Raw genomic sequence first — 10,754 nt, 5'->3', positions numbered from 1 at the left:
AACTGAATAAGGATGAACAAAAAAAAAAAAAACATTAGGAAGTGGATTTATTAAAATACATGTCTGGTGGATAAAGTTCTGCTTCTGATCAAATAGATCACTCTTAAATGGCCTAAAATGTTCATTAAAAATCACTGACAGTTATGAGGTAGACTGTTTGAAAGCATATTAATTGCCATGTCATGGATGAGAATGGCATAAAAGATAGATGCTAAGTATATTACATGTTAGGTATATGTATGTAATATGCATACTGGGAATACAATCAGTAGATCGTACAAGGGCACCATCTATCGCAGACCTCCTAAAGATGGAAAGACCTTCAAATTTATGTGTATCGATAATATATATTTTCGTACCTTGTGTATCGTGAATCATATTGATATGAGGTACGGGTGCATCGTTTCACCCATAATGATATTTGACAAATAGTAACTTCATTGCATTGTAAACTTGAAAATGCTATTTGTTTCTTTTACTATAACAAAAACAGGTGTCACTCTAAAGGAAATGGCGTTCTACTGGCCAGCTATGTTTCTCCCCAGTTATCTGACTGTCTCAGCAGCTAAATTTGATGCAAGATCGACACTTTGTCATTTAAAACCAACAATATATCATTAGAAGTGTTGTCGGGATGCAGCGAGAAATGTGCTACTTCAACCTATGATAAATATTGTTAGCCAGTGTGTTGAACATAAAATAAAATAAAATAAAAATGTGCTTCCTTTGAGTCAATAATGGATGTATTTCATTAAAATACTTTCATCCACATGATAAAACATGTCTGTTATTCGCATATTTCAAGAGAATTTCTTATTGTGGACACTTCAGTATGTGGGATGGGACAGGGATTAATTTGATCTACTAATGGGTCCAAAACTAATATGACCACACCATTTTAGAAGGACTTAAATAATGTATTATAGGTTGAAAATGATATTGCAGCTTCTGTATTTCGTCTGCATGGCTGCCTGTGACACTAATTCTCGATGAGGAAAGTATTAAATTATTTTAGCTATGGCGAGAACTAAGCAAACTTCCACAAAGTCCTCTGGCAGCAATTGGTAAAGACCCTTTACGAACCACCTGTGCACAAAAGAATAAATTACGATAAATATCCTTGTCCAATAATTAATTTACAGGTCAAGTATTTCCAGGGAAAAATAATCTTTTCGAATCCAAATAATTTGAAGAAAAATTAAAAAATTAAACTCAAACTGGCCACAGCAAAACACCTTTAAGTGTCAATGGTTTAAAGCCAGACTGCTCAAATTCTCTTTAGAAAACAGTTATACACTAATTTAAGACGAAAAACAGATTCCCGTATGAGGATCACATCATCACCCTTCTAGAACAAAAGAGAAGCTTTTTACATGCCTAACTTCGCGTACTCCAAGAATGGCCTTGATTTCACTTTATGAATCTTACACTAAGAAAGAATTAAAAAGTTTTAAAAATGTTGTTTACTTCAACTCTCACAGATTATGAATCAAGTTGAGGAACTATGTCAGCATTAGATACAAAGTTTATATTATTGGTGTTTACGAAAAACTGTCAGGTCAAACTGAACTGAATTTCTGGAAAATTTCAAATCCAGTAAATAAGATTACATTGCAATAGCATGTAATGGAATAAAAAATTTAAAACTAACAACCATACAATTAAATTAAATCAAATATAAATGATATCAAATATACATAACAAAGAGAGCAACTACATGTAGGGATTCTTTGTAATTACGTTTAATACATATAAAAATTAAAGACTGGCATTTTGTCAACGTTTACTTTCTTGCACAAAGAATTGCGAAAAGATTTTTGTTATAGAAAACCTAAGCACTAATTTACAGGACATTACAATGGATTATTTGATAAGGGGACGGGATTTTAGCTGGGTGTAAGACGATGTAGATAAGAAAATATATTTAGCACCAAACGATAAATGACTTGGGGAGGATATGAAAGATTTTTTTGAAAAAAACCCACAAAGTATTTAATGCATATAGAATATAGAAGATTGAACATTTTAAGAAAAGAATTTACGTATGAATATGGTGTAGACCAAACCAGTAGGCTAGGGGTACATAAAAGATTTTAGAATAACTGAGTCTATAATATCAGACCATACAATGGTTAATAAAGAAAGAAAAAATGGAGAAAAGGAAAACGTGGGGAGAGGCGAGGCAATGGAAAATAAATAATGAAATATTACTGGAAAAGGAATATGAAGAAATTATAACAGAATGATTGAGTTTTTTTATATAGAGAACATGAATCAAAATATTGAAAATGAATGTGATCTATTAAAACAGAAAATTAAAAAGAAAACTCTACATTATTGTAAAATAAGGAGAGAGAAAATAAAAAATGAGAAACAAGAACTTAAAGGATTTTTAGACTTGGCAGAAATAGATGAGGAAAAACAAATAGCACATAAACTTTTAAATGAAATTTTAGAGGAAGCAAAATGATGCAGGGAAATAAGAGAGGGATAATGTACAATACTTTAATAAAAAGGCAAAGTGGTTACAAAAGAGGGAAGAATTGAGAAAGGGAGAGGGAGAGTAGAATCTTGAAAGTATAAAGGATGGAAATAATATTCATACACAAAAAGATGATATATTGAAGTGTATAAAAATACTATCAATATGTACATATTTCTTAAAAAATAGAAAACATGATAATAAGTGAATACTTGCAAGAGGTAGAATAGGAGGTGATGTCATCAGAACACAAAGATATGTGATACGATTTCATCTCATTTGAGGAAATAAAACAAAAAAAACATTTTCATCCCTGGCAAAAGAAACATCGCCAGGGATGGATGGGCTCAACACGAAATTATATCAGAAATTCCAAAGAGAATTAACGCCGACTTTAGAACCACTATATAATAACATTTTTAGGAAAGGGAAAAATTTCTCAATCCATGAGGGAGGGAATAATTACGATATTATATAAGGGGAAGGAAGATAGGGAAGACCTTAAAAACTGGAGGACTATCTCTGTTCTAAATGTCGATTATAAAATATTGAGTAGGAATTTATCAAATAGAATAAAAAAATTGTATGAGGAAAATAATTAATGAAAACTAAAGTTGTGGTGAAAAAGTTAGGGATATTTAGACTAAAATTTTAAACATACAAACCATAATAGCCTATATAAAAACATCTGGTCAAAAAGGTGCCATGATAATCTCTGACCAAGAAAAAGCTTTCGACAAAATAAAACACAACTACATACATCAGGTATTAAAAAAATTGGCTTCGGAAACAAATTTCTGGAATGGGCCGAAATCTTGTACACTGGAATAAAATCAAGAGTACAGGTAAACAGCAATCACTAAGAATTTGAAATTCAAAGGTCAGTGAGACAGGGATGCCCACTGTCCATGCAAGTATACGTAATAACAATTGAGATCTTGAGTCACAAAATAAGAAACTACTCGAAAATAGAAAGTATACGCATTCGAAACTTGAAACATTAGTTAAAGATGGTATAACATGCAGATGATTGCACGAACGTTTTCAAGGATGCAACATTTTTAAGCACCTGCAAAACGAATTTGAAACTTTCGGAAATCTTCGGACTCCAAGTTCAACCGCGACAAAACAGAAATTTTAATGATAGGAAACTGGAAGAGGAATCACCTGGAACTCCCACCTCACCTAATAAAAGATAAGGTCAAGGACTTAAGAGTGACCCTTGGTCATAAAGTAAAAATAGGCAACTATAAATGCATATTATCAAAGATAAAAGAGAATGTAAATATCTGGATGCTTACGCCACTGTGCATAATACGGCCAAGACATACATGTAGGCCCGTAGCAATATGAATTATATGCTAAAATCCGTTGACCTAGAAATGAAAACCAGAATGAATTAGACAAACAAATTGTAAATTATATATTGAACAGCAAAACGCTCTATATGCCCAAGGAAACATTAGATAGGATGAATACTAGGAAGTAATTAAGTCTTCCCAATCCAATTATAGTTAAGGTAGCTAATAGTTTAAATAAATTTGTAACAAAAACAAAATAAAATCCGACATTATCATGGGAAGCTTTGTAGACATAATGGCTAGGTTTTACTTTAAAACACCGCCCTGATTTATATCTACACACACACACACACACACACACACACACACACACATATATATATATATATATATATATATATATATATATATATATATATATATATATATATATATATATATATATATATATATATATATATATATATATATATATATATATATATATATATATATGAACAACATTTTAACTAAAAACTAAAAGTTCCACGGAAATATGGTTATATTAAAGAAATAGTTTTGAAATATAGAGAGAAAAACGGAACTACGGGGAACAAACGGAGAGAGAGAGAGAGAGAGAGAGAAACATTCGAATGGATTGAAGAGAAGCAACGGAAACTGTCAGATGTAAAGTAGAACAAAACAATGGGGGATTAACTGGGAAAATGTGTGGAAGACATGGGCAGAAATTAAAGTCCTTACAAGGTCAGAGTATGATATTTACATTTTTACACGATGTGAGAAAAATAAAGTAGAGAGAATTAAATTCGTAATGCAGATATGCAAATAAGGGAAATACCGAAGAAATTATTTATTATATCTGATAAAAAGTATACAAAATATAACTGATTATATTGTTAAAATAATGTTGAAATGTGGTCATGTAGTTAGGATTAAACAAAAAGTGCTTGACTAAAATAACATTTTTTCTGCACCTTTGCAGAAGACCTGTTTGAGGATCGGCCCCAGCTCATTAAAAGGCGATTCCAGCCAGTGCGCGAGCTGCGGCTCCTCTCTCACATGTCACAAGTACACAGGGATATTGGAATGGAATTTTTGAATCTTTGAAACTTTTGTCCTTGTTAACGGTATCTCCCTTAGTTGTTCTTTTTATTTTCGCTCATTCGCATAATCTAACATTTAAACTCACTTTACAAAAAAAGGGAAACCTACTAATCTAACACAACAATAACAATCTCTTTAGATAGGTACACCAGGCCTTTCAGGGAAACTGCGTACCGGAGGAAGTAATGAGCGTAGATCGCACGAAGTGAACAGGGCTGTAGGGTAGTTAATGAAAACCTCGGACGCAGCGCATGGAAAAAGACACAAAATCATAAAGGATACACGAACACAGCACTAACAACATGATTTTCCCTACAATAACAAACACACGCACATATATACGTACAGACGCAAAGGGAAGAGGTTTTAAAATTTTTGTATTTTCATTTTGATTTTCGGCCTTTTTCTTTAGACCTCTTTTCAAGCTTTAGGAAAACTTGAGGCACCACAAGACCATGCCCCAAAATCAGGAGCAGCACTGTTATCATATAAAGATAGTGTACCCTCTTATATTAAGCTAGGCAAAGTGCCCTCGAATAATATTAAAAGAATGAGAGAGAAACTTACATCATGCAAACAGAAAAACACAGTTTAGTGTTTTCTTTGTATTTTGTACCTTTTGATAGATTACAAAAACATCTTTCATTCTTAAAGAAATTTAAAAGCAATAAAAAACCTAAAAGATCTCCGGAAAGGAAATTGTTCCTATTTAAAAAAAAGAGTAAAATAACAAGTATACAACCTGGGAAGTGAGATGACATAATACCGTCCTTACAATAACGTCTATATCATACAAACACTATAGCAAATATACATACAGTAAACACAGGACATAGGCAATCGCATAAACAACAGGGGGAAGGGAATCCACCATAGGCAATGGTCTTTGGTCGGATGAACAAAACCATATTAGCTAGAGGAACCAGTCTGGGTACCTCACACATACACATACAAGCTTTTTTTCTTATATTTTGGCAAGGGGGGGGGGAGGGCATCAAAATAAAATTTAAAAAGTTAAACATATAAACGTTTGCAAATGGATAAGCAGACGTTGTAATACGGTTTTTAAAGGCATATATTTATGATTTTGATCACCTTAAAAATATAATTTTATTTCTTTGAATTTTTTTTGGGTATGGCAATAGGGCCCTTAGAAACACTGTCGCCTTAATGCTGGGTTAGACACAATATGTGTGTGATGATTATGTCGGCATAAGGATGTGGTTGCACATTCGTAATGCAGTTTTAAAATGCATATATTTAAGATTCTGATAATCCTAAAATGTAATTTTAGTTTCATGTTGTGTTTGGTATGGCAATAGGGACATTAGAAACGCTGTCGCCTTAATGCTGGAATAGACAGAATATGTGTGTGAAGAGTCTGTCGCCATAAGGATGTTTTGACTAGTATGTAGGCATTAAGCGACGCAGTATTAAGGCGACAAATGTGTGTTTATGATTAAAGAAAATTGCATTGTTTTAAACATGCATATTAAAGCTTGACAATAGGAATTATAATTTGTTTTGATAAATTCATATACATATATGTTGCTACTGTTTCATAACACAAAATGATGTCATTATGTCATCCTAATGCAGCTCTGTCGCCCTAATGATGGTTACGTTCTCATGTGTGTGTGTGTGTGTGTGTGTGTGTGTGTAGATAGTTAGAGAGAGAACAAAACAGTTTAGACTTATAAATATATATAATTATGCATGACCGTTTTAATCTTCCTTTTTGTGTCTTTTTTGTCAGCCATTGATAGGAGAGCACATTGTTGGTTAAATCTCTAACGTTAAATTAACACTAGTCCTGCTCAAAATATTGTTGTCATTTTGCTTTTGATTTTCCTTTTACCAACACAGCATTAAAGATGAAAGCGCATATATCTGGGTATTTAGAACGTATTTCTCACTATGGATAGAAGAGATATTAACACTGAGCGTGCATTAACTGAGAAAGGTAACGGAATCAACAAACGCATAATAAACAGAATGCACATACACTTTGATTTCCGTCATCTTCCGCATATCCATCAATTAAATATATATCCAAAGAACCGTAACATTAGTGATAGTGTATATCAGATTTCGTTGGATTACTCTTTTTGTAAATGTGATTTTAACCATATGTGCTCTATTCGTCTAACTTGATTATTATATTAATAGCAAACAATGCTTTTAATGTGCAGGGTTTACATGGTTTACGGAGACACTGAAATTAGCATAAGGATACTAGCTACCTAATTAGCAAAGCACAAAAATGAATTACTTAGCAGCGTAATAATTTATATAGATGCTATTTATTTTTTTCAATTGGATAATTTGTATTTAGCCTAATACTAATCATAATATAGCTTTGCAGTCAATTTATATGCAAACATTAAGTATGGTTAATCTTTCCGCATGGTACATTCATTCAAGAGTCCTGGACCCATTAAGCAAACTATGCTGTATGCTTTTAGAAAAGATGTGCGGTCGTTCTTATAAGTATCAATACCATTTAATATGTATATCTTCTGCGGAGGCCTTTTTTGGGGGGAGTGAGGGAGGGGTTGTATCGTGTGATACTTTGACACAGAGTATCTCGTGAATTTATAGCCCAGGATATAAGTGGTCACTGTTGCAAAAGTTCGCTGTCCATATGATACAATTTGGTCAGAAAGTTGTGCCTTCTTTCACTACTTCAAGTGCTAAAATGTCAGTGAAACAATTATGCAAAAAGCTTAACTACAGGGATTAAAGTACTTGAATATTGAATATATTATTCTTCAAAAAGAAAGTTAAAACGAATACTGCTAAATCCGCCTGTATTTTTAAAATAATTTTAAGTGTTATTGCGAAAACAGTTTTCCAAATAGTTAGGTTTTTCTTCTCTACGTTTGAATTTGAAAATCCATAAAAATCTGCTCTTTTGTCCGAGTTGTAAGGGTTTTCGCGACATGCAACAATTGATCTTAAATATAAATGGGGTCTTAGCTACAGTCTTTTGGAGTGAAAGACGGTTGTATCATTAGTTTCCTGGTGAATTATTGTATTGACTAAATTCTGTATGATCATTCGATATATTTAGGTGAAATAGAAAATTTGAAACCGTTTAATAATGAAGAACTCTCTGAATTCGGCAATCTCTTAAATCTTAGGTTTGCTATTTTCTTAGCTGATAGTATTTGATGTCACCGGCCTTGCATTTCAGGAACTATCGAAATAATTTTTGTATAAGTTGATTTCTAACGAGCCTTTGAAATAAACTGTTTGCAGTTTCAGGGCATATTACGTCTTAGCGAAACAATACCCTCATCTTCAAGCATTATATCTTCTATATTGGGTATATCGATAGGTTGTCTGCAACTGTTTATATTTGGTGTCTCGATTTAATTATTCCGTTCAAGTTGCGGAGATAATGGGAGTTTTGCTAGAAAACAGATTCGGTGATTCTAGATCCGTTCTTTCCAACACAGTGTTTATATTGTCTCTCTCATTTATTAGTACATGTAAGCTAATCAAGATTGGCTTTCCAGTGTACTTGCAGCTTTCTATGTTTTGTTCGGAATCTTGGCTCTCAGGTAGGATTCGATTTGAATTTTACCCCAATAGTTCTCGAGTTTGTAATGCAAGTCAAATATTGAACGCTCAGTCATGATAAAGTTTATTCCAGATTTGCAAGTTTCCATTCAATTCAGTGTCAAGCCGTCATGGGAATTTGACCACATATAGACAGTATTGTATTAAAATTACCGTAAATTCAGGAGTAGTTCTGTTTGAATTGACGGTGATCTTGACTAAGGTCGATTACTGGTATAGACTACAGCTGTGCGACAGAGATACTGACCCTAATGACGAGCATACGTTTAAAATAAGGGAATGTAAATGGGTTTGATTACCTTCATAATCACTTCCATACGATAAAATGAAGCATGTCATTCAGTGACGACAATGAAACTTTGATATGCAAACATCTAGCAATATATCATGCCCGTCCTATGTCAAAGTTATCAAGTTAAAGTTTGGCATGACGTTCTTATATTAATGTAGCAGCCACAAGAGATTGTATTTGAAATGTTCGAATGATTTACCGCAAACCTGATAGGCATGCTATAATTTTAATGTGTTGCAGTATGACTATTTTCATTAAAATTTTGAGTAACAATTAAAATAAGCAATCCAAGACAAAATGTACTACATTATTTGGATAGTGGACACAAAAGTCGTTTACTCTTTAAGAGTTGTATTTGCATTCTGTTTTCCTTCAAGATAGTTTAAAATTTCATGGGTCCATGCAGCTTCAGTGCACGCCTCTTGTTATACGAATTACCCACTCAATCCAATGGATGTGAACAGAGGGGCAGGGGATTAAATGCTCACTATGAGTAGCGTATTTTCGCTCACTCTGGTAAATTGTCCGCCAATTCTGGTGAAAATCCACTCAGTCTCGTAGAAGTGCGTCACTGATGGTACTGTAGCTGTAGCACTGGCTGGTTATATTATATTCTGATGGCGAGTCAAAACACTCAACAGATGGGAGAAACCCCGACAGCGTAAATCCGAACATGCCGTATGTCAATTTCATACATTTACCCGTACAAGCTCTACCTTTATAACATTGATTGTTATATTTATCAGTGGCCTATATAAATACAAACACGCGTACCGCAGAAGAAATAATGTTCTAGTTACATAGACCTCTTCCTACTCTATCCATTATACAGTGTACATCGCATACTGTTCTGAATCAAGCAGTAACTTCCATGTTTATTCTCAATAAATGATATTTCATAAGTGTATTATGTGTGCTGGTTAATAATTTGATCTTTTATAGTTTCCTCTTTGATTTCCAAATCATTTCCAATACTTACTTGCAAGAAAGTAATGAATGCAGTAATTCGGATAAAGTTCGATAAGAAATTACAAACGAACGCCGTATATATTAGTATCTATATTGGATATGTTACGATCAAGAAAACAGGAGCATTATGCCGTGCATGTCATACTTTTTTCCCAAGTTTATTCTACAAGAATAGCATGGTGTCGTATATTAAAATAACGGGTATAGGCTTAAGGAGAGTCTGACTCTGAAATCAGTCGCTATGCCTGATTTTGCAGCTTCCTGCATCCATTCAATAGCAGTTAGTTTCGACAGTCCGCGCATGTGCTAAGTACTGTTCAATGCGGTATGTCGAAGTTTCAAGATGTACATTAACTATTAAAAGAAAACCTCACAGAATCACACATCTTAAAACTAAACATATGTTAGTTTGTATAAAAAAGACTGGACCGAGAAACGCATTCGATATTAAGTTGAGTATCGCGTAAAACTGGTCTCAAGCGTCATATGTAATACAAAATATCAGGCGGGGTGGGGGAGGTACAAGGCTAAAGATTACACACGCGCAGACGAACGCACAGTCACTTGTCACTCGAAAGTTTAACATTGTTTTATTCTTGCGCAAGTCCATTGGGTATTATACACACTTTAAGTAAAAAAACACAAAGATATTTTTTTGGTCCCCATTCGAGGAAAGTCAGGTAGCCTGTGAAATTTTGGATCCCCGCCCACCACCGCCACTTGACCTGATCTGGCCCTGAACATAATTATTTTCCCAATCAGAGATTAACCGTATAATTTGAATATATAGTTAAAGGTCTAATGGCCTTGATGAACCCCTAAACTGTGCAATACACAAATACCTTTATCAATCGACTTAAAATATGGCTGATTATTTGAGAGTATGATATTTTGTTTTAATACCCAATTCGTCTACTCAGTATTGAAGTCTGCTCTCTATTAGTGGCTGTTCATGCACTAAACAAAGTGATTTTTATGAAAAAGGTAACTGTCTTCGTCACCTTTTGATGAATCTATCATC

Source organism: Sinohyriopsis cumingii, chromosome 5 (assembly GCF_028554795.1).
Source record: "Sinohyriopsis cumingii isolate HCF-2022 chromosome 5, ASM2855479v2, whole genome shotgun sequence".
Taxonomy (NCBI): domain Eukaryota; kingdom Metazoa; phylum Mollusca; class Bivalvia; order Unionida; family Unionidae; genus Sinohyriopsis; species Sinohyriopsis cumingii.
The sequence above is the reverse complement of the archived record's forward strand: the minus strand, read 5'-3'. Positions refer to the sequence as shown.